We start from the raw sequence: 23,702 nt of genomic DNA, 5'->3' as shown, positions 1-23,702 counted from the left end.
CAAGGATCCATTGCATGTTCCAGTTGGGCCTATTACAAGAGCAAGATCCAAGAAGATCCAAGAAGCACTTAATGGGCTGATTCAAGAGATTTGGGCTGATTCTAACGCAGGATATTCCAAGCTTGGTCCAAAGGAAGATGAAAGTGTAGTAAATTTAATTCAAGCTATTTAGGGCTGATCTGACTTAATTGGGAGTGATTTATGGCATGAATTAATGGCTGATTGACTTTCCAACTCTGTATCAGTTAAGACAGATTATTTCTTTTTTTGGATCTGCTAATTTCAGACCAAATCAACTTTTATTTAGGGTTTTATTATTTAGTACGTTTTTTAGGTATTTTCCTTGTTTTTAGGTGCATTTAATGCTTTTTAGGTCAAACTTGATTCCTGATATGGTAAGGTATCAATTAGGAGTTATTTTAGAATATATTTTCTTGTCTGTCAAGTTTTGTGGAGTCCTTAAATAGGCTCAGAAGTCTGTAAACGTTTTTTAGATTATTATTGAATAAAAATTCAGAAAATGTGAGGCTTTGCTCTCTTTTGGTTCTTCAAGAACTGTGAACTTATCAAGGATTCTTCCTTGTGGCATTCAAACTTTATACCTTTGGTTCGTGATTCTTTATAATCATTGGGTCAAGGTCAACTTATACCTTTGGTTCGCGTTTCGATTATAAACGTTGGGTCAGGGTTTCTATCATAAATCTGATTTTTAGCTTTCCTGGGTTAAATATTCCAATATTTTTGTTGGGTCTCAAAGCGTGTCGATTGAGGTTTGCATCAAAAACACTACTCCCTATGATTATCACTGAACACCAATCAGCTTTTACCAAAGATAGATTGATTTTAGATAACATCATGATTGCCTTTGAAAGTTTACATAGTTTGCATAGATATAATTCCAAAAAAGGGGGCTTTATGGCGCTTAAATTGGATATGAGCAAGGCATATGATCGGGTGAGTGGTCTTTCCTAGAAGAGATGATGAGAAAAATGGGATTTAATGAAAAATAGATAAATTTGATTATGCTTTGTATTAAGACAGTCACATATTCCATTCTAATTAACGGTGAACCAAGGGGCCTTATTCATCTAACTAGAGGCATTAGACAGGGTGACTCTCTATCACCCTTTCTTTTTTTGCTTTGCACGAAAGGATTGAATGGATTGATCAAACATGCTGAAAGGAATGAAGATATTCATGAATTCTCTCTTTGTAGGAGGGGTCCTAAACTAACACATCTGCATTTTGCAGATGATAGTCTTCTCTTTTGCAGGTCAACGGAGGAGGAATGTGATAAGGTGCTGAAAATCTTAGAAACCTATGAGAGAGCATCAGGCCAAAGAGTGAATAGGGACAAAACTTCCCTATTCTTTAGTAAGTGCACTCCTCCAAATACCAAAACCAACATCAAGCGTGCTCTAGGGGTTCAAGAAATCCTGCATTATAAGAAGTACCTAGAGCTGCCTTCACTTGTGGAAAAGGGTAAAAAGGCAAGTTTCAATTACATTAAAGAGAGGGTGTGGCATAAATTACAAGGGTGGGAAGGAAAGTTGCTTCTGCAAACCGGAAGGGAAGTGCTGATTAAAGCCGTACTTCGAGCCATTCCCACTTACTGTTAGGATTAGTGCCCTTAAATCCTATTGTATGATATTATGTATGACATTATGTATGACATGATGTATGACTTAATATTGTGATGATAAAGTTATTTTATTATTATCTAAAATAATGGTAACATGAATATGGGACATTATCATATAGTCCATGAGATGCATTGTATGTGATTTATGTGAAAAGTCACAGAAGATGTAAATCACAAGTTCTTTATAAACTCAGAATTTATAGTTCGTAGTCGGTGATGAAATTGGGCATTTCATCTGCGAAGACTATAACGTATCAACTAAGATGATTTGTCTTGATCATGGAAGTGGAGACTTTTAGTTGATATGTTGATATGTTTTAAGAGTTAAGACATATTGAACAGGACTGCTGTGAGATTTATTATTCTCCTAACGACTGTCAGATGAATAATAAATCTCACGACTTCAATTTGCATAAACTCTTAATCCTGGGAGAATAATAAACCTAATCATGAGGTGTGGGTTGCTTTGATATATCAGGAGTGAGACCTAAAGTGACGGTCAAAACCTCAGTATGTTGGGCAGCCACATTTAGTGTTGATGGAACATATATTCTTAAGATGGAATTCATAGTCTCTTGATGGAGATATAAAATATTCCCTGGAGATATAAAATATTCCCTTGAGATAAGTTTAATGAGTTCAGTTATTCAGAGAGTTAGACATAACCACTTTAGTAAGAAATTACTAAAGTATATATTTATGAAATTGGATTTCATAAATATATAATGAATAACTTTAAAGGATTAAACCGGGTACTCAAGGATAAGATGTAGTAATTTACAAAGTGGCAGTCTACATTTATGACTTTGTGTTACTACGAATATTTTATGAAGGGATTGCATGTATAATAAAGTCTTGGGATATAATTTATTAATAAGGCCTAGAGTGCAATTATATTTATATAGTAATATTAAATATAATTAATGGTAACTTTGGACTTGTCAAGAGTTGATGGAAAAGTCCAAGGCCCATTGGAGCTAGTGTCTTATTGGTCCCACTCCAAGCCACACACTAAAGCCCAATTGGAAAGGCCTAAAAGGCTAGCCCAATTAGATAATCAGTTAGTTATAAAGGGAAAAACATACAGAATTTTTTATTAGTGAAATAATAAACGGTGTGTGAGAAAGTGTGAGACACACTTTCATTCTCCTCTTGAAAACTGATTGAGAAACCACACATCTTGGGTGTAAAGTGGAATTGGAGTGAAGATTAAAAGTGTTTCCAAGTGCTTCTAATCTTTGTTTTGAATTTCTCCACACCAAGGTATGCCATCTTGTTTTTAAATTCTGAAATTTACATAGTGCACGTTATCAATCATGAATGAAATAGATCCTTATTTGTTGCTTCCGCTATGTGTTTTGTATGAGATACAAAACCAGAATTTTTCCTTCACTTACACCATGGGTTGCTTTAAAATTCCTTTAGACTTGTACCAAGAAATTGAGTCATTAATAAAAAATTTTTGGTGAGGTCAAAGAGGGGAGTGGAGGAAGATCCATTGGGTAAGGTGGGATGAGATGACAAAATCAAAAGTGGAGGGAGGAATGGGGTTTAGAGATTTGGCTCTTTATAATGACTCACTTTTAACAAAACAAGCTTGGCGTCTTATTCATAATAAGTCCTCTCTTTTTTACAAGGTGTTTAAAGCAAGGTTTTTTCCAAATTATTCACTCATGGAAGCAAATGATACAAGATATGGCTCCTATGCTTGGAGGAGCATTCTTAAGGGTAGAGAAGTCTTGCAACGACGTGCTAGATGGAGAGTTGGAAATGGGGATGGAGAGTTGGAAATGGGGAAAATATTAAAATACGGCAGCACTCCTAGCTCCCTAGGAAACACCCTCCCCAAGTGCTATCCCACCCTATTGAATTAATGGAGAACTCAACAGTGGCAGAGCTGATCAATGAAACAACAAGGCAGTGGAATGAAGAACTGATTGACGGAGTCTTTGCACCTGAGGAAGCTGCCATGATCAAGAGAATACCACTGGGAAAGGTTGCTTTAGAGGATGTATTGATATGGCCCCACACTCATGATGGAAGGCATACGTGTAAGTCAGGATATAGATTCTTGAAGGACGAAACCGAGCTGCATTCTGCCCAGCGGCACTCACTGTCGGACTCAAAGCTTTGGAAGGGATTGTGGTCTCTTTAAGTGCCAAACAAAGTGAAGAATTTGATGTGGCGTGCTTGACGTAATGCTATGCCAACAAAAGCGACTTTGGTGAGAAGGAAAATCATTGACGACCCTTTCTGTGACCGTTGCCATGAAGCCCATGAAACTGCTTTGCATGCCATCTGGTTGTGTAAGGAAGTTGATGTTATCTGGGCGGATCCTGAGTTATGGTCTTGTCGAAGGGAGGCACCTTTCCTCAGCCTCAAAGAGCTATTATCCTGGATGATAGAGCAGAGAAATAACGCTGAACTCTGTGAGACAAAGAAACCAGGTCCGACTCAACCAAGCTGCTTGCAAGGTCGACCAAGAATATGCTTGCCGAGTTTCAGGCCTGCCAAACTACTCTTACAATGTCTCTGTAAGAGAGGCGAACACGAAGTAGGCAATGTTGGAGAGCTCCACCGGCAGACATGGCCAAAATAAATTTTGATGGGGCGGTCTTTTCTGGCAAGAACAAGTCCGGCATCGGCGTTGTAATCAGGGACAGCTCGGGCTTAGTTATTGCGTCATGTTCAAAGAAGCTGCAGCAAGCCTACAGTAGTGCTGAAGTTGAAGCTGCTGCCACGGCTTTGTCTTTTGCAGCTGATATTGGCATTAACCGAGCAATTTTGGAAGGTGACTCACTGGAGGCTATCACAGCACTGTCCTAGGATGCTCCTATACTGTCCTCAATTGGCCCATGGATTGATGATGCTAAGGTCTACTCAAATAAATTTTTTAAATTGCAATTCTCTCGTACAAGAAGAGAATGTAATAGTGTGGCTCATAATCTGACAAGATATGCAATAGACATTCTAGATTTTATAGTGTGAATGGAGGATGTTTCATCACATGTTTCATCTATTTTCTAGGTTAATTTAGCCAGTTTATCTTAATAAAATTTCAATGTCTTCCCCCTCAAAAAAAAAAAATATATATATATATATATATAAGTGGTATTGAAATTTTCCTAAAATTGATTGTTAACCAATGCCCTAAGGGCATTCGTTAGCATGACCTTTTATTTATAAATCTCTCTTTTTATCTTATTTTATTTAGGCAAAATATGAAAAAGAATTAAGGTTTGATACTTATTAACTCAAGAGTATTGCGATTCAATGTTACTATCTAGTTCTTTTCATTCCAAGACTTGGATTGAAATTCCTTCTCCCTGTTTATTGTAAGTAAAAATCATTATATTGTATATATACACAACAATAATAATCACAATAACAATAACAGTAACAATAACGACGACAACAATCAAGTTTTTATCAATTATGGACCATTAACAGACTAGATAGGCTCAGTAACTTACATGTATTCTTTTTTGTCATTCTCTTTTATCCAAAATTGTTACTTTTTGTTACCTCCTTATTTGGCATGTCATTTTTACTAATCCTGCTAATATTATTTTACATCTTCTGCTACCTCTTCTTATTTTCTCAACTTGAATCAACTTGCAATTTCTCATTAATAGCTTCACTATATACATGACCAACTACCTTAAGTGATTCACTCTCAACTTTTCATCAATAGGGTTTCATCATTTCGAATCCTAATTTTCCTTGTATTTTCACTTATTCATTTTAACATTCTTATTTCAACTGTACTCATTTTATGAATATGTTTCTTAAGAACCCAACATTCAATACCATAGAACATAACTAGTTTTATAGATGTCTTATAATGTTTTCCTATGTCCTAATGTGCTTCTCTACTTTTATTAATATTATATCTCATCTACTTATTCAACAACATGTATTTTCTAATGCATCTCTCTAAATTTCTAAATTGACATTAATTCCAAGTTTAGAATGAACTAACGTTTGTCCATTTTTTAAGGTGATTAAGTGTGTGTCCTTCGCCTTTTTTTATCAGTTTGCAATTTCCTTTTTACAATAATTCCATGGTGAGAATTTGCAATGATTCTTCCCTATTTTCACAATGGAAATGCAATGAAGTTCTAAATTATATCTCATGCCCTTGTGTATGTTATCCATCATCAAGTAGCACCAAAGTCTTCGTGCTCCAAGGTGCACCACTAGTCTTGTGCTATGATTTATGTCACACACACACGGAGGTTAGCACAATTTATTGATATGGGCAAGGGCATCACAATAGTGGATCATTACATTAAGGGGAGTTTGGTTTGTTGTGATGTGTCCTTAATGTGATGCACATTATGATGATGCAACGTTAAAATTTTTTGTTTATTTTATTTTTTCTAACATTACCTTAATTTAAAATTACAAAATATATCACATCATCTTAATCTCATCACCTTCCTAAATAATGTAATGTTGTATTATTGTATTGAAATTACATTAACGTAAGATTACAATAACGTAATATTATGCCATAATGTAACATCACAACGAACCAAATACTCCCTAAGTGTGCTCTCAAGGCTCATACATACTCTTAGTGTAATGATCCAATATTATATATATTTCTACTTTAGTTGCCAGAATGATAAAATGCATTTTTTAAATTAAATGACATCTAACTTTAGCTCCATGTTAAATAATTCGAGGAAGTCGGTTCGAGTCACTCTAGTATACCATCCTATAAATCTTGCAATTTTTGTGATGAGGCTACTTCCTCTTCCATGATCTTGGACGACTTACCATCTTCTAGGGTCATCTTAGAACTTAAGAAAGCCACTAGCTTAAGTAATCTTTTCTCCCATTTTATTCTATGGTTCAAGAAATCAGAGTAAGGGAAAAGATCCCCCCCCCCCCCTAACAAAGTTCCATTGAGGGTGCGCTTGTTCCTAGTAGTGATCTTCATGCCTTCTTTATAGCCCTACCCATACTTGCAATTGAAATCCTGAGCTTGAAAATCCAAAAACTTAGTACTAATTCATATACTAGCAATGTTAGGGATACAAAATATTTCTTAATCTTTTTTATAACTGTTGATATAATAAGTTGTGATGGAAGAACATGGATTCTAACATAGGTTTATACAAAAAAATCTGCCTGACCCGCTCACTCATGCCAACCCATGTATGTTCATTATATGAGGCAATGTGGGTTGGGCATATGACTATCAAATTAGCAGGTCAATTCGACTTTTAGGTTGAGATTTTTATAACTTGTTGAGAATCGACTTGTCTGTCAACAATTATATATTATATACTAGTCGCTAACCCATACGATGCACGGGGTAAACAAACCCTTAAAAATGAGAGAGGAAGACAAAACCTTTTGCAGACCAAGAGTAATTTGGTAGAATTGTAAAGTAACGCCCTCTCTCGTATGCAAACATATCTCCAAAGTACAAAGCACGTAATGGAACCATAGAGCATGAAAATATATGTTCTTCTCACTAACATACAAATAGCTTAATTAAATTTATGACTAATCAACAAAAAAAAGGAGTATCTAACGATCAAACATATGTATCTAATAATTATAACCATAAAGCAACTACAACATGAGAATCTGGTTCAAAGCATTTAAACAATAACTAAATTTACAAATGCCCTTTATATATATTTATAGTAATGGTGTGATGCCCCACCAACAGTGATAGGGCCTCACCTATTCCACATATGCTCACTGTCCATGGAGGTCTTCCTAAAATTCCTGTTTTGCACTTCACTAAGCATCTTATTTGCATCTCTCTTCCTTAAAAAGAAAACAGAATGAACAGCATGAATAACATTCTCCAATGAGGGTTTCAATTACAAAAACTCATCAAGATTTGTAAAAGAACAGAAAAGAAAAGACAAAACTAAACTAAACATTTAAAAAAAAAAAAAAAATAGGGCTTTAACAAATTAGAAATTCAAAGCATGAAATCAACTACCAAATACCAATTATTATTGAACATCATGAAAGCTATGATGAATTGATAACAGATTTTAAACTCCAAGTAATGAAGAATGGCAACCCCCCAACTCAACAACATTTTTGCCAAAAAATGCATACTGCACATCAAATAGTGTATTATAACTATCACATTGAAATCTGCTGTCAATTCATTCAAGTAAAAAAAAAAGAGTCAACTCTCCAAACCGTTAATTTTTTTTTAATTTAAAAAACCTCCAAATATAAGAAAGACAATTAATGAAATTAATCATTCACAATGAGAACAATGCATAACCCACATATAAATATAGGGCAGGACAAACATTAAAGGGTTTTTGAGCTAACCATAACATCACTCTCAAAACAAACTTAGAAATCTTTTGCTAATGTCCATATCATAGTAAAACAGAAAACCTTTAAAACCCAAAACCACTGTCACATTCACTTCACAATAAAAACATTCTAGTTGACCATGAATTAATAGTTTATGAAAACAATACATGAGGTAGTATAAAATATAGCCCGATCATGAAACCATAAATCCCAGATAAGCAAAAGAAGAAGAAGAAAAAAAGAAAAAAAAAAAAAGCCATGAAAATGAAACACATGAAAGCAAAACCTATAGGATTGGGAGGCTAAGATCAAAACTGAATACTGCCACCAAGTATATATAATTAACCACAAATCCACATGAGGCTAAAGTAATTCAATAATCTACAATAGTAAGTTAATTATTAAATAACTAAATTAATATACTTGCATTTGTATATATCACAACTACAGTAAAAACATTGAAAACACATAATAAATATGGCAAATCAATATCTAAAGTCCTGTTTCTAATTATATATCTATATACACACACCCAAAACACTAAGTCACATAAATCATGCTTTCAGTAGCTAATGTGAAATTAGAACTAAAATCAAAAGTCATATCAAGCATAATTTAACATGAAATAAAAATTGCAAAGTAGAAACAACATTAGAAATTAAGATACCATAAACAAAAATGTAATCAAAAGAAATCATAATACCATCACTTAACTGGGAATAAGCCCAAGTTTGAAAAACCCCACTAAAGTATTCGATCTGTACCACAATAAGACATAGAAACAATAAATATATTAGTAAGTATATGAATAATTGACAATCATAATCAAATTCAAAAATCAAATGGAAAGACATGTCAATCTCACTGTCCATAGGACTGTTTTTGTAAAGAGAAATGCATGTTTTAATTTACTGTGTAGTTTTAGAGAAACAAAAAAGAAAAAAACAGTTCTTGACAATATCCGAGGACCTTAAACAATCATAAATTATGAACATTCTCTATTAACAAAAAGAATTTTTCTTTCAAAAAATCACATGCCCAAACATAAGCCTAAATTTTTAAAAAATCCAAACATAAGCCTAAATTAAAACAAATTCAGATAAAAAACAATATTAAAAACTCCAGCAACCCGAAACTAAAACAAACCCCAGCAGCAACCCAAAACTAAAACAAACCCCCAACAACCACAGGAACCAAGCCTAGCAAATAGACATGCTAACTATAAACTATTGACTCCTTGAGAAATATGCCAGAGTTCCAAAGATTGGTCATTTAGTTTCATCAATGATTCAGATAATAAAAAAATAAAAATAAATAAAAAAACATAAAAGAGAAGAACAAACAATCTATGGAAGAGTATAAAAGAGAAGAAAAGGAATCTGTCCAGTATCAAAACAATCTCATAGACAAAACATTCGACTCCATGCTTCATCTGGTCTGACAGTAGTGAAGGGTCTCCTTTAGATCTCTCTCTCCAACTCTCTCTACACAACACATTCATTATAGGAAAAAAATGAAATCAAGAGGTAAACAGCAGTACAGAAATGAGAATCCCCAGTAAATGGGCGGAGATTAACAAAATAAAAATAAAAAAGCAGAGGAAAGTATCAAACCTTGGAGGTGGTAGCAAGCAATCGGAAAATTTGTATGACAATCTCTTTCTCATGATTTGGCTGGCTTCAGTTCCTACACATAAATAAAATGCACTCAATTTGCAGAGAGTAAGAAAATGTAAATATTAAGTATTCTAAATGCCACAATGGATTCTGCATAGCCACCTAGCCTAATCATATCAAAATATGCCCAAAGGATCCAAAAGCCAAGACAAAGTATTCAAATTAAGAACTTTCACATTTGACCATAACACTGTTTGCCTTATAAATAATTTGCAAAGGGTGGACTTGAAACAGCACACATAAATATTTGCATAATTGTGTATTTCCAATTAAAGCAATCCAAATCGAATAGTTTATGCCAATTCATTTATTCTATTATTCCAATACATGTACAACAGTAACTCTTGTAGGCCTTTTGTCAAACACCTAACAGATATAGCCAAGAAATTGAACTTGATTGATGTACAGGTTCAGAAATAGAGGAATTACAAAACCTGTAAAATTTGATTTTCTATGAACGTTTCCTTGACTTCAACAAAAATGAATAGAGAGAAAAAGGGGTTAGGAATTGAAATCCCTAAATTGACAGAAAAACCTAATTAAAAACGAAATCCTTAAATTGACAGAAAAACCATTATGCGCCTGGGCTATCAAATCCTTATGGGGAGGAGTCAAAATCATGGGCAAACTAATAGCTTGAATTTTACTTGGCTTCTAGAATTTCATCTCAATTTATAATAATATAAACCCTTCCGCAGTTCTTTTGACAAATTCAAGTCCTCGAAAGTACTCGCCAATGTATACGGGGTATCATTCACAGTAACCTACATCAAATTAATACCCTAATATATCAAAACCCAAAATTGAAAACTGAACAAAACATATTTATTAGACTCAACTATACATGTGTGTTTCTGCATTCATGTTCCAAGTAACATAATAATAGGAATTAAAACTATAGAACACTATCTCTTACCACATTGTATAAACATCAAAACAAAAATTAATATCAATGATAAAGATTCAAAACCCTAATTAGGATCTAAAACAATAATAAAAAACAGTACTTTATTATATTTTAACCAAAAGTAGCAGCAAAGGTACTGAGTTGATTGACACCCTAATTAGGTCAGGCCAATAAAGAAATTCAAATCTTGGTGATGTGAGAAATTGATGGTACCGCAGTGATGTGAGCGTCTTGGGGTTCATCGACGTACTTGTTGACAATGCTTTTGGTGTCGTCGATGGTCAAGGCCTCGACGCTGAGTTCGGCGGCGACTTTGTCCTGCTGCGAAGTTGACGAAGTAGTTGTGTCCTCCAAAGGCTCGTCGTCTTCTTTGTCGCCCCAGCGTTTAGTCTCCGTCTTTGGAACAGGGATTTCTTGTGGCAGCAGCGGAGGAGCAGTAGCAGCAGCAGCTGTGGTGTTTTCCTGAGGTGATGGCGGTGGCGGTGGCGTTGTCAATGGTATCAGCCATTGCGAGAGAGAGAGAGAGATCGATAAAAATAACCTTAAAGGTTGCTCTAAAAAGAGATATAGACAAAGAGTATATATATTTAATAAAAAGAAAAAAAATCAGATTTAAAAATTAAAAAAAAAAATGTTGACGTGGAAAATTGTGGAGCTAGCAGAGGTTCGGTTTTATATATATGCTTTAAAAAGAGATATAGACGAAGAGTATATATATTTAATAAAAAAAATCAGATTTAAAAATTTTAAAAAAATGCTGACGTGGAAAATTGTGGAGTTAGCAGAGGTTCGGTTTTATATATATATATATAAATTAAGGTATATTTGATATATTTTTCAATTTAACTATTTTACCCTGTATATTTGATATATAAATTAAGGTAGTCGCTATCCCGTGCGATGCACGGGGAAGCTATTGTGCATAAATATGTAAACTATTCTTTTTCTCTTCCTCTTTGATTGTACATTAGGATTCCAGTCTTATAGTTCCTATCCTTGATATGAAATATTAATCTTGATATGAAACATTAATTTACATAATGAAAAATAGAAATCAATCTTAAGTTTAAAATAAAATGAAGAATTAAATCTTTAACATCCTTGATTATCCATAAAACATATAAAACACAAATTTAAAGAACTACTTAATCAATATTTCAAATAAATTGAAAAATTGAAAGATAACTTTAAAGTGTTTTTTGCTACAACTAAACTTACAAAGAATCAAACTAAAACCCTCAATTATTGGAAACTCAACTAAGGCCTTAATGGCTTAATGCCGCCTCATACTTGACATTACTACAAAATACACAAGCATTTCTTTCAAGCCAAACATAATAAATACCGCAGACCTATCAATTTTTCTTATGGTGCTTCTCAAAATTCTGCCTTTCAGCACTTTAATTATACAAATATAATATTTATTTATAAAGTAAAGAAAAAACAAAGCTTAGAAACCTTTTAATTTGATTTTGGGTAGAAATAAACTCAAAGACCCATCCGCACGATTTAATTCTCCTTTTATTTTGGTTACAGATAGATTGGTGCTCTTCCCAATCATTAAAAAAAAAATTTATTTCATGTCACAAAGGTGGAGAATTTTTCGAACTTCTATATAAAGAGAATCATTTTAACCACAGAAAATTAATCATCATTCTAAAAATCTTTCTATATTAAATTTTCTCACTTTAAATATAGATTTGCAACACATGCAATAATTCTAAAATTGAAAATCCATTGTCAAATTGAAGTTGAAATTGCTCATGAATCATATAATTCGTACCTTGAATGTTTAATCATGTACCTGGCTTTCTGCCCTCCTTGTACCTGAAATGTACTTGTATTTAACCATCAACATATATATATTATAATATACCTCTTGTGTCTCTTATAAAAGAATCCCATATTAATTAACAACAGTAGATTAAGCTGATCAACTCTTTCTCAATCAGTTGGGTCGAGAGGTGGATAGACTTGGACCTTACATTCATCGCCGCATCTGCAACCATTGAAGCATCCTGGCCATTCAAGTAGTAGCTTTTAAGGAATTAGAAAAAAGTAACTTGTAAGTACATATTATACAATCAAAAACTAAACCAACAAACAAAACAGAGGACCATTAACCCCTTAAGCCTCACCAAAACATAGCAAAGCAAATGAAGTAGGAAAGATACATAATAAATTATTACAAAGGCCTTTTTTGCCTGAAAACTCATACTTCAAAGAAGCAACAATAACAATAACAAAAAAAGCAGGACAGAGGCAATGAAGAGAGCAACAATCACACAAGTAAAACAGGCCAACCTTGCTGGTTAACAAAGCCTTTGTTAACGTAGTCCGTAAAAGTTGGTAGCCTTTAATAGAACAATTTTCCTCCACCAACATGCAAACATGATATTGCAAATTCCATCGAAAGCAAATTCATCCACGCTAGCCCTTGGGATTCGAAAAATAGTAAATACATGTAAATAATTTAGTTATATATATAGTCAAATACGTATTATTTCAGGCCAAATGCTTAGAGGATTTGGTGCATAGGATACCTATTGGAAAGAACGAAGCAGAGGTTCCTTAATTCAAAACTTGAATCAAGAATTGTTATTTGAAAGAATCAGAATTCAGATGAAATATCTCAAATTCAAACCCATATTAGCCTTCAAATATGGCCCCTATTGAGCCAAAACCAATTATCACAAACCAAAATTTCATCAAAAAATTTATCGAGATGCAAAAGTTTCCCTTTGTCAGCATGATCCAATGAAATCTTTCTATTCTCACGATCTTTTCTATTCATATATTCTAATGCAAATCATCTGACTTGGGTTAAAAGAGTCCTATCATACTACTACTACTACTACTTTTTTTTTTAGTTCGAGTCTATCAGGATTTGGGAATTTGAGTCCTATCAGCCATCAGGATTTGTCTTAGAATTTTTGTTTTTTCATTTAGATCATTGAGACATTTTGTCAAACACTTAGGGTTGGCCTATTTTCACAAAGGATATCAATTCTTATATCATTCTCTCAACCATTATACCAGCAAAACATGAGAAAGAGAAAGAATTACAGAGAGAAAAAGCAAGAAAGCTGGTGAAATTGTCAAACAAAATTGAATTTTGAATAACATATGAAAGACTTTGTATGTTTTGAATAAAAGGAAGATCGTTTATATATAAAATAAAATAAAAAAGAGAATAATCAAATAAGATAGCCAAATTGGATTGCAAACATATATTATTAAATAGAAACTCACCTGGAGAGGATACAGATTTTGAACGAAGGGTATCGATTTATGTTGATGGGCTGGCCTTTCTTTACAAAGGATATTGGTTTGAACGACAGAAGAAAGCTTGGAATGAAGGTAGAGAAGGGAAAAAGACTGGAGGCAGGGGAACATGCATGTATAGAGAGGCATGGAGGAAATTGTGTGTTAGAAGAAGGAGATGGGACTGCGTGAAGAAGAAGAGAGGGAGTTTGATGAGTCTGTGTTACTGTGTTTGCGTTGAAGGGGGAGAGTGTTTTTTTAATCGGGTTTGGTTTTGGGCAGAAGAAAATTTTCGGGTTTAGGCTTTTGGCTATTTTTTTTTAGCTGAAATTTTTGCGTTTTTTTTTTTTCTTTTTAATAATGCCGGGTTGTAGGAAAGTTTTTTCTTTTTCTTAATATTGTGCTAACGTGAAAAATTGTAGGAGTTTCAGAGGTTTCGATTTTATATATATAAATATAGATATATATAGATTAGTATATATTTATTTAAGAATAAATAATGTTGTTATTTTTCTCTTTCCTTTTTTTATATTTATTTGTGAGAACAAAGATTTATTTCAAATAATACCCATTAAAAACATCAACTAAAAATCTCTATCTTATGGCACATTTAAAATGCCTTAAGTATAAATGTGTATCGAGTAAATTCAACAGCTTGCTAACCCTGCCTAACCTACCGATTCAAAATTGTAGAGATTTTCAACCGACTTATATGCTTTTAAAGGTTGATGGATTGGAATATTTCTAACTTGCAAATAACAGACTGTTTAGAATATAGCCTCAACCTATGCAATCCGAGTCACCCGACTCTCGTATACACCCCTAGTCTAAAAACATTTTTATTGACACTAATCACCAAACAAAAAGAGAGATTCAAATATATCTTAATATTTTTGGAAAATGACTAAAAAAATCTGTCTATATTTATTGTTCATTTTTAAATCTTCATAGGCCAAAAGAAAAAGAGAGTAAAGTCATCAAAATCAAGCGAGAATGTCTCTCAAAAAAAAAGAAACAAAACAAAATCAAGCGAGATTGTGCCTGTTTGGTATAGATTTCAAGCATCATTGTTCGAAATGATGCAAAAACTGTGGTTTAAAAAGTGTTGTGAAAACGCGTGTTTAAAGTATTCATAATACAAAAAATGTGTTTGGTACTATGTTTCAAATAACATATTTTAAAATGTGAAAAAACATAATTGTGTGTTTGATTTGTGTATGTATATAAAAAAAAAAGTAATGCTAAAGACACAAACTATTCTTCAAACATTTTACAACTTGATGATGTGGCATGCTCCACCTCAACTTTTTAAAAACTAAAATGCCAAATCAGATATTAACAAAGAAAAGTAAAAAAACTAAAAAGAAACCCAAATAAGCTTTGCTTCTAAACCCTCTTCCTCTCTGCGCCTCCCTCTTTACGTTTCCCTCTCGACCTCAGCAGTACCGTACAGCGCCTCCATCTAAGACCAAGACCTCTTTCAGCCTCCCTCTTTGCCTCATCGGTGCTAACAAACTCCTAAATGTAAAATGTGACGGTGAAAAACCCTGGCCTCAAATCCTCTGCCTCATTCCCTCCCTCCTTGCCATAAAATTCTCACACTCCAACCAACATCGCCGCCAGCTCATTGAAATCATTGCAGAAGCCACCGGAACCATGGCTGAGGATTTGATGCTTTTAATTCCTCTACTTTTCGTAATTCCTGTACTACTTGTATGTTATTTTTAATGTTTCTAAATACAATACATGGTTTTGTATGCTCGTAGTGACAAAATTTTAAAGTGTTTTCTAGTGCACAATAGTCTTTAGGGCAAGTGAGAGATTGTTAGGATGTGTGCCCTTAAATCCTATTATATGATGCTATGTATGTTATTATGTATGACTTAATGTTGTGATTAATAAAATTGTTTTATTTTATCTAAAATAATGATAACATGAATATTGGGACCTTATCATATAGTCCATGAGATGCATTGTATGTGATTTAGTTATAGAAGATGTAAATCACAAGTTCCTTGTAAACTCAAAATGTAGTTCGTAGCTGGTGATGAAATTGGGCATTTCATCTGCGAAGACTATAACATATCAACTAAGATGATTTGTCTTGATCATAGAAATGGAGATTTTTGGTTGGTATGTTGATATGTTTTAAGAGTTAAAACATATTGAACTGGACCGCTGTGAGATTTATTATTCTCCTAACGGCTGTCAAATGAATAAAAACTCACGACTTATATTTGCATGAACTCTTAATCCTGAGAGAATAATGGACTTGATCATAAGGTGTAGGTTGCTTTGATATATCAAGAGTGAAATCTAAAATAACGGTCAAAACCTCAATATGTTGAGCAACCACATTTAGTGTTGATGAAACATATATTCTCAAGATGGAATTCATAGTCTCTTAGTGGAGACATAAAATATTCCTTTGAGATAAGTTTAATGAGTTTGTTATTCAGAGAATTAGGCCTAATCACTTTAGTAAGGAGTTACTAAAGTATATGTTTATGGAATTGGATTTCATAAATATATGATGTATAACTTAAAGGATTAAACCGGGTACTCAAGGATAAGATGTAGGAATCTACAAAATGGCAATCTTCTTTCATGACTTTGTGTTACTACAAATATTTTATGAAGGGGTTGCATATACAATAAAGTCTTGGAATATAATTTATAAATAAGGCCTAGAGTACAACTATATTTATATAGTGGTATTAAATATAATTAATGGTAACTTTGGACTTGTCAAGAGTTGACAGAAAAGCTCAAGACCCATTGGAGCTAGTGTCTTATTGGTCCATTTTGGTCTCACTTCAAGCCACACACTTAAGCCTAATTGGAAAGGCCCAAAAGACCAGCCCAATTAGATAATCAGTTAGATACAAAGGGAGAAATATACAGAATTTTCTGTAGAGGATTGCAAGAACACTATTGCAAAGTGGTCTAAGAAGTGTTAGACACTTTTTGACATTCTCCCTTTGGAACTGATTGAGAGACCACACATCTTGGGCGTTAGTGGAATTGGAGTAAAGATTGAAAGTGTTTCCAAGTGCTTCTGATCTCCGGTTTTGAAATTCACCGCTCCAAGGTATACTCTCTTGTTCTAAAATTCTGAAACTTACATAGTGCATGTTAACATTTATGAATGAAGTAGATCCGTTATTTTTCCGCTGCGTACATGCATATTTCCATCAAATCTGTATTGGCCTTATTCTCCCTCCGGAAACTACTTGTGTAAATCCGGATACAAATTCCTTAAAAAGGAGGTGAAGCTGCAATCAAATCCGCATGCCCCACCAATTTATGATAAGTGGGTTTGGAAGGAAATATGGCAGATGAAAGCACCACCAAAGATTAAAAATTTTCTTTGGAGAGCCTGCCATAATGCACTGCCAACTAAGCAAGCCTTGATGCGAAGAAAAATCGTAGAGGATCCAATGCGTGAGAGATGTAAGCAAGCATTAAAGGAAACGATACATGCATTATGTTCGTGTCCAGAACTAGATGTGGTGTGGGCTGATCAAGGAACATTGGGATTTAGGTGTGCAATTGGCTTCACAAGTGTTATGGAGTTGCCGTTATGGATAATAGAGGAAGGAAAGTCCCCGGAGTTGTTAGCATACATGGCCTGGAATGTTTGGAATCAAAGGAATAAAGTGCGGTTGAACTTGCAAGTCAATCCACTTCATCAGGTTGCTGAACAGACGAGGGCAAAGTTGGCACAATACTGAGCAGATATACAAGGTTTAGAAGTGTAGGTGGTGAGTAACGGCAATGGGGGAAATAGATGGAGAGCTCCGCAATCGGGATTTGTGAAAGTAAACTTTGATGGAGCAATTTTTAGTAACTCAAATATGTTAGGTGTAGGAGTTGTAATAAGGGATACCAATGGGCTGTTTTAGCCTCTTGTGAAAAAAAAAATTGGTCAAGAATATAAGGCAGAGAAGACAGAAGCCTTGGCTGCACTGAAGGCTTTGACATTCTCACACGAGCTGGGATTCCAAAACGTGGTACTTGAAGGTGATGCTTTGGGTTTGATTCAGGCCTTGAAGTCACAGGAGCAGAATCTATCTTCATGGGTTCTGCTGGTTGAGGATGTGAAAGTGTATGGGACTAAGTTTAGAAGATTATTGTATTCTCATGTCAAGAGAAATGGCAACAATGTAGCACATAATATGGTGAAACATGCTATACGCATACCACATTTCAAGTATGAATGGAGGATGTACCATCTCATATTGTTTCATTTTTACATTTGGATGTAACTCATTTACATTAATAAAATTACATAAGTTCATTCTCAAAAAAAAAAAAAAAACATCGTGGGCATCAATTTAAGGATCAAGATGCTGGCAAGTTTAGTTAAAATTAAGTTCGACTTGATCAAGATGACAAACTTTTTGTTTTTCCTTTTTGTGTTGAACACAACATAGTTCTTCATTTGTAATGGATATTATGGTATTATTTGCATGGGGAAAAGCTTATATTTTTTTAAACACATATAGTGACTTACAACCAAGTTTTTTTTTTTATTCAGCATTATTTGAGCTTTACATCTATGGATATCTTTGCTCTTTATGTATGTTATTAAGAGATGGACATCTTTGATCCTCGTTATGTTTGAGTTCATTACGTAACCTACTTCAACACGAACTAGAAACAAATACAACAATAGAATACAAAGGGGCATACCCTGTAATACAACAAAGCCTCTACTTGAATAGAAGATAACTCATTATCAAATTTGAAAAACAGCTGAATCATAAAGCTAAAACTGACAGTTATCCAAAATAAACAATAGTTTGACATCTTACAATAGAAAATTAATCATCTAGTGTAAAGAATTTTTTTGGTGTACTCTTGATTGGAGAGCTAATGAGGCAGCACCAAAGAAAATGAAAGTTAAATTTTGAGCCCAACATAGCTCCTTTCCAATTCCATATCCCTATGATGAATATGCTAAAGTTCAAAACCATTAAACTTCTTTGCCTCCCTTGTCATTGTTTTAGTTGCTGCTGAAATTGTAGAGTAGAAGTTGATTGAACAGGTACAAAGAATAATACAAACACAACCTTTATTGTCATCGCCGTTATTATCACTATCTTCTATTTCATAGTTAGGGGGGAAAAAAGAATGAAATGTAAGCAAATCACAAACACAACTGCATAATGAGCATAAAATGAATTTGGATCCTTCAATTAGCAATAGCTAGTGTGCAATGTGCTATTGAAAGTCCTTCTAATTGCATTAATTTAAAATATATGCATATTCTTTTAAACTAAACACACACACACACATATATTGACTAGTATAAGACAATGGTGATTGAAGACAAATTTTAAAATCCATACATCTTGTATGCCTATGATCATTAACTTGACTGTCAAAATAGCTATTTCTTAATGATGCATCAGCATGCTTATAAACAATACAAACAAAGCAAGAACTAGTAATTTTAACAAAAACAGTAAAATGCAAGGAAATAAAGAATTGTACAATGAGTCTTTATTCATTGTCCAAATTACAACTACAATTCATGTACAAGCAACTGTTGATCATAGAACAAATAAGAGGCTCTCAAAAATAAGAGCCATCAACATCAGTAAGTCCCTAGTTCAAATAATGGGACAACAAATAATGCCTTCTCCAGATTTTACAACAACATCTTTGAGGCTAGAAAACCAGCAATAGTCTAAGTTTGGAAAAGTTTTTATTTTATTTTTGATAAGTAATAATGATATATATTCAAGAACACTACCTTATGCAAAAAAACATAGGGCAGAGAGAAAAATACAAAGGGAACAGAAAGCGAAGAAGGAAAGAAGAAAAGAAAAGATACTAATTATACAAGAGCGAGCTAAGGAACGTAGGGAGAGAATCACTAGAGGTGAGTCCCTAAGACCTAGACCAGTCAAACAGAGAGCCACTAAAAAAAGCCAATAGCTGGTCATCCAAGCTATCCATGTCCTTAAAAGTTCTCTTGTTTCGCTCCCTCCAAATGCACCACATTAAGCACAATGGAGCTAAATTCCAAATACTAGACGAATGCTTTCCAGGCCAATTCCACCAACCAAAAAGAGTATCCGCAATTGATCTTGACAAGACCCAAGAGATCCCAAAAGATCTAAACACCAAACTCCACAACCGATAAGCCTTACCACAATGAAGTAACAAATGATCCACCGTCTCCCCATTGCAGCGACACATGATCCACCAGTCAACAAAATCCATCCCTCTACCTCTCAAATTATCACCTATAAGGATCCTATCCAATACAGCAGTCCACACAAAGAATGAAACACACCGAGGAACCTTAATCTTTTAAACACCTTTCCAGGGGAAAATAATGGGCAAGGGATTCCTCAACTTATTGTAAAACGATCGGACATCAAAATCCTCATTCTTTGTCAACTTCCACCTCATACGATCTCCATTCTCAGTGGGAGGTAGATTTGAACCCAAGGTACGGAGAAATCCATCCACCTCACCCATTTCCCAATCATTAGGTCTCCAAATAAAATGAACATTCTAGCTTCTCCATTCCTCTATCCCCAACTGTTCAAGAGAAGAGGCCACCAGTGCCTCTTTAAAGGAAGCAATCTCATACACCCTCAAAAAAGTCAATTGAAGAGGAGAATCCCCACACCATTGATCTGTCCAAAGCTTAACTCTATTTCCTACCCCTACCTCAAAGTGAATATTTTTGCTAAACTCCTTCCAACCCATGTGCATGCTTCTCCATAAGCCACACCCATGCACCCCTATACCTAGCTTGGATGTCCATCCCCCCCATTCTTCCCCAAATTTTAGAGCTACAACCCTTCTCCAAAGCCTTGTCTCCTTAATCCCAAACCGCCATAGCCACTTCCCTAGTAAGGCTTTATTAAAAGTAGTTACTTTCCTTACTCCTAACCCACCATTTTGCAAAGGTGCACACACCTTATCCCATCCCACCAAATGAGTCTTGGAGTCCCCCCACAAGAAATTCCTTTGCAACCTCTCAATTTTATTGGCCACATGCGTAGGGATGGTAAAAAGAGATAAATAATAAGTGGAAAGACTAGAAAACGTGCTTTTAAGCAACGTTAGTCTTCCACCTTTAGACAAATACATCTTCTTCCAATCGGCCAACTTACGCTTAATTTTCTCCAAGATAGAATTCCAAAAAATAGGGGACTTATGGGACGCCCCCAATGACATACAAAGATAGGTCATAGGCAAAGACCCAATCCAACATCCCAAAATCTCTGCCAAGACATAGACATTAGGGACCTCTCTAATGGGAACCATCTCACTCTTCAATGTATTAATCTTTAAACCTGTCACTGCCTAGAAACAAAGAAGAAGTATCTGAACATGTAGAATCTGCTCCTCATCTACATTGCAAAACAGCATCGTATCATTTGCAAACAAAAGATGCGAAACACATTCCCTTCCACCCCATCTACCAGCAACCCTAAACCCTAGAAGCAAACCAGCCCCTTCAGCTCTTTTCATCATCTTACTGAAGACCTCCATCATAACCAAAAACAACAAGGGAGATCCTTTGTCTCAAACCCCTCGAACTCCCAAAAAAATTAGTTTGAGACCCATTAAACAAAACAGAGAATTGGATTGTAGAGATGCAGGTGCGGATCCACCTGTTAGGATTAGTGCCCTTAAATCCTATTGTATGATGCTATGTATGATGCTATGTATGACATGATGTATGACTTAATATTGTGATTGATAAAGTTATTTTATTATTATCTAAAATAATGGTAACATGAATATGGGACATTATCATATAGTCCATGAGATGCATTGTATGTGATTTATGTGAAAAGTCACAGAAGATGTAAATCACAAATTCTTTAAAAACTCATAATTTATAGTTCGTAGTCGGTGATGAAATTGGGCATTTCATCTGCGAAGACTATAACGTGTCAACTACGATGATTTGTCTTGATCATGGAAGTGAAGACTTTTAGTTGATATGTTGATATGTTTTAAGAGTTAAAACATATTGAGCAGGACCGCTGTGAGATTTATTGTTCTCCTAATGACTGTCAAATGAATAATAAATCTCACGACTTCTATTTGCATGAACTCTTAATCCTGAGAGAATAATGGACCTGATCATGAAATGTAGGTTGCTTTGATATATCAAGAGTGAGATCTGAAGTGACGGTCAAAACCTCAGTATGTTGGGCAACCACATTTAGTGTTGATGGAACATATATTCTCAAGATGGAATTCATAGTCTCTTGATGGAGATATAAAATATTCCCTTGAGATAAGTTTAATGGGTTCAGTTATTCAGAGAGTTAGGCCTAACCACTTTAGTAAGAAATTACTAAAGTATATATTTATGAAATTGAATTTCATAAATATATAATGAATAACTTTAAAGAATTAAACCGGGTACTCAAGGATAAGATGTAGTAATTTACAAAGTGGCAGTCTATATTTATGACTTTGTGTTACTACGAATATTTTATGAAGGAGTTACGTGTATAATAAAGTCTTGAGATATAATTTATTAATAAGGCCTACAGTGCAATTATATTTATATAGTGGTATTAAATATAATTAATGGTAACTTTGGACTTGTCAAGAGTTAACGGAAAAGCCCAAGGCCTATTGGAGCTAGTGTCTTATTGGTCCCTTTTGGTCTCACTCCAAGCCACACACTAAAGCCCAATTGGAAAGGCCCAATAGGCCAGCCCAAATAGATAATCAGTTAGTTATAAAGGGAGAAACATATAGAATTTTTATTAGATGAGATTAGAAAAGAAAAAGAAACGGTGTGTGAGAGAGTGTGAGACACACTTTTATTCTCCCTTTGAAAAACTGATTGAGAGACCACACATTTTGGGCGTAAAGTGGAATTGGAGTGAAGATTAAAAGTGTTCCCAAGTGCTTCTAATCTTTGTTTTGAATTTCTCCACACCAAGGTACGCTATCTTGTTCTTAAATTCTGAAATTTACATAGTGCACATTATCAATCATGAATGAAATAGATCCTAGTTCGTTGCTTCCGCTGTGGGTTTTGCATGAGATGCAAAACCATAATTTTTCCTTCAATTGGTATCAGAGCCAGGTTTTCATATCATGATTGTATAGCGTGTGATTGGATTTTAGAATTTAAGAAAACTTTTATCTTAGTGTAGACATAGTTTGATAATCATTGTTTTATGAATTAATGTTATTAGCGTTGGAATTCATATGAAACAATTTATATATATATATAGCCATTGCTGTTCTGCACGGCAACATTGAATATCTGTTGCCTTGATGTTTATTCGAATAGGGATAGTTATTGACATGGGTAGTTATTCTTATTCATTGCACCGTTTGGCTTGGAATTCAATTGCATGGTTTGAATTTGTTGCACGGGTTGACTTCAACGCATGGCTTGCCCATTTTGAATGCTTTTGAAGAAAGTGAATCCGTGTGGATTCTAATCTTCTGACAACAATATATATATATATATATATATATATATATATATATATATATATTATTTTATAATATATATATATATATATATATTATATTACAATATATTTAATACATATATATAACGTAATGTAATTAAATATATATATATTTAATTTGTATGTTATATTATATATAATATAATATAGATTTTTGTATATAATAAAGATTTTTATTACGTTATATATATTTATATATGTTAATGCTAGTTTAATGAAATTTATTCCTAATGAGATTAGGATTATATTTTTTCACGTGTCTAGCATTATTATGGTTCTTAACCTTAAAAACCTTTAATTTAAAATATCTAGTGGGAGAGAGATTCAAGGGTTGGATCTCACGGCCTCCATTGTTGGTTCATAATAGTGTGAAATATATACTTTGTCTTTGCCTCGAGCTTAGCATTCCATGCGGAGAGTATTTA

The 23,702-nt window shown here is 34.0% G+C and overlaps 1 long non-coding RNA gene across 8 annotated transcripts; it reads right to left on the bottom strand.

The window, feature by feature from the left end:
- Positions 1 to 7,094: 7,094 nt before the first annotated feature.
- Positions 7,095 to 14,080, bottom strand: LOC142614433 (uncharacterized). Of its 8 annotated transcripts, none has more exons than XR_012840440.1 (8): positions 13,784 to 14,080; positions 12,836 to 12,967; positions 12,408 to 12,568; positions 12,315 to 12,358; positions 10,745 to 10,993; positions 9,562 to 9,634; positions 8,663 to 9,432; positions 7,095 to 7,432 (listed from the first exon to the last, which is right to left on the bottom strand). It is a non-coding gene; the product is annotated as an uncharacterized LOC142614433 (long non-coding RNA). The 8 variants fall into 8 exon arrangements; XR_012840439.1 differs by having other exon boundaries at positions 8,652 to 9,432; positions 12,408 to 12,549; XR_012840441.1 differs by having other exon boundaries at positions 7,095 to 7,428; positions 8,652 to 9,432; positions 12,408 to 12,549.
- Between the last annotated feature and the right edge of the window lie 9,622 nt (positions 14,081 to 23,702).

The sequence above is a fragment of the Castanea sativa genome, chromosome 11 (assembly GCF_040712315.1).
Source record: "Castanea sativa cultivar Marrone di Chiusa Pesio chromosome 11, ASM4071231v1".
Lineage (NCBI taxonomy): Eukaryota > Viridiplantae > Streptophyta > Magnoliopsida > Fagales > Fagaceae > Castanea > Castanea sativa.
Note: the sequence above shows the minus strand (reverse complement) of the source record. Positions and strands in the feature narration are given on the sequence as shown.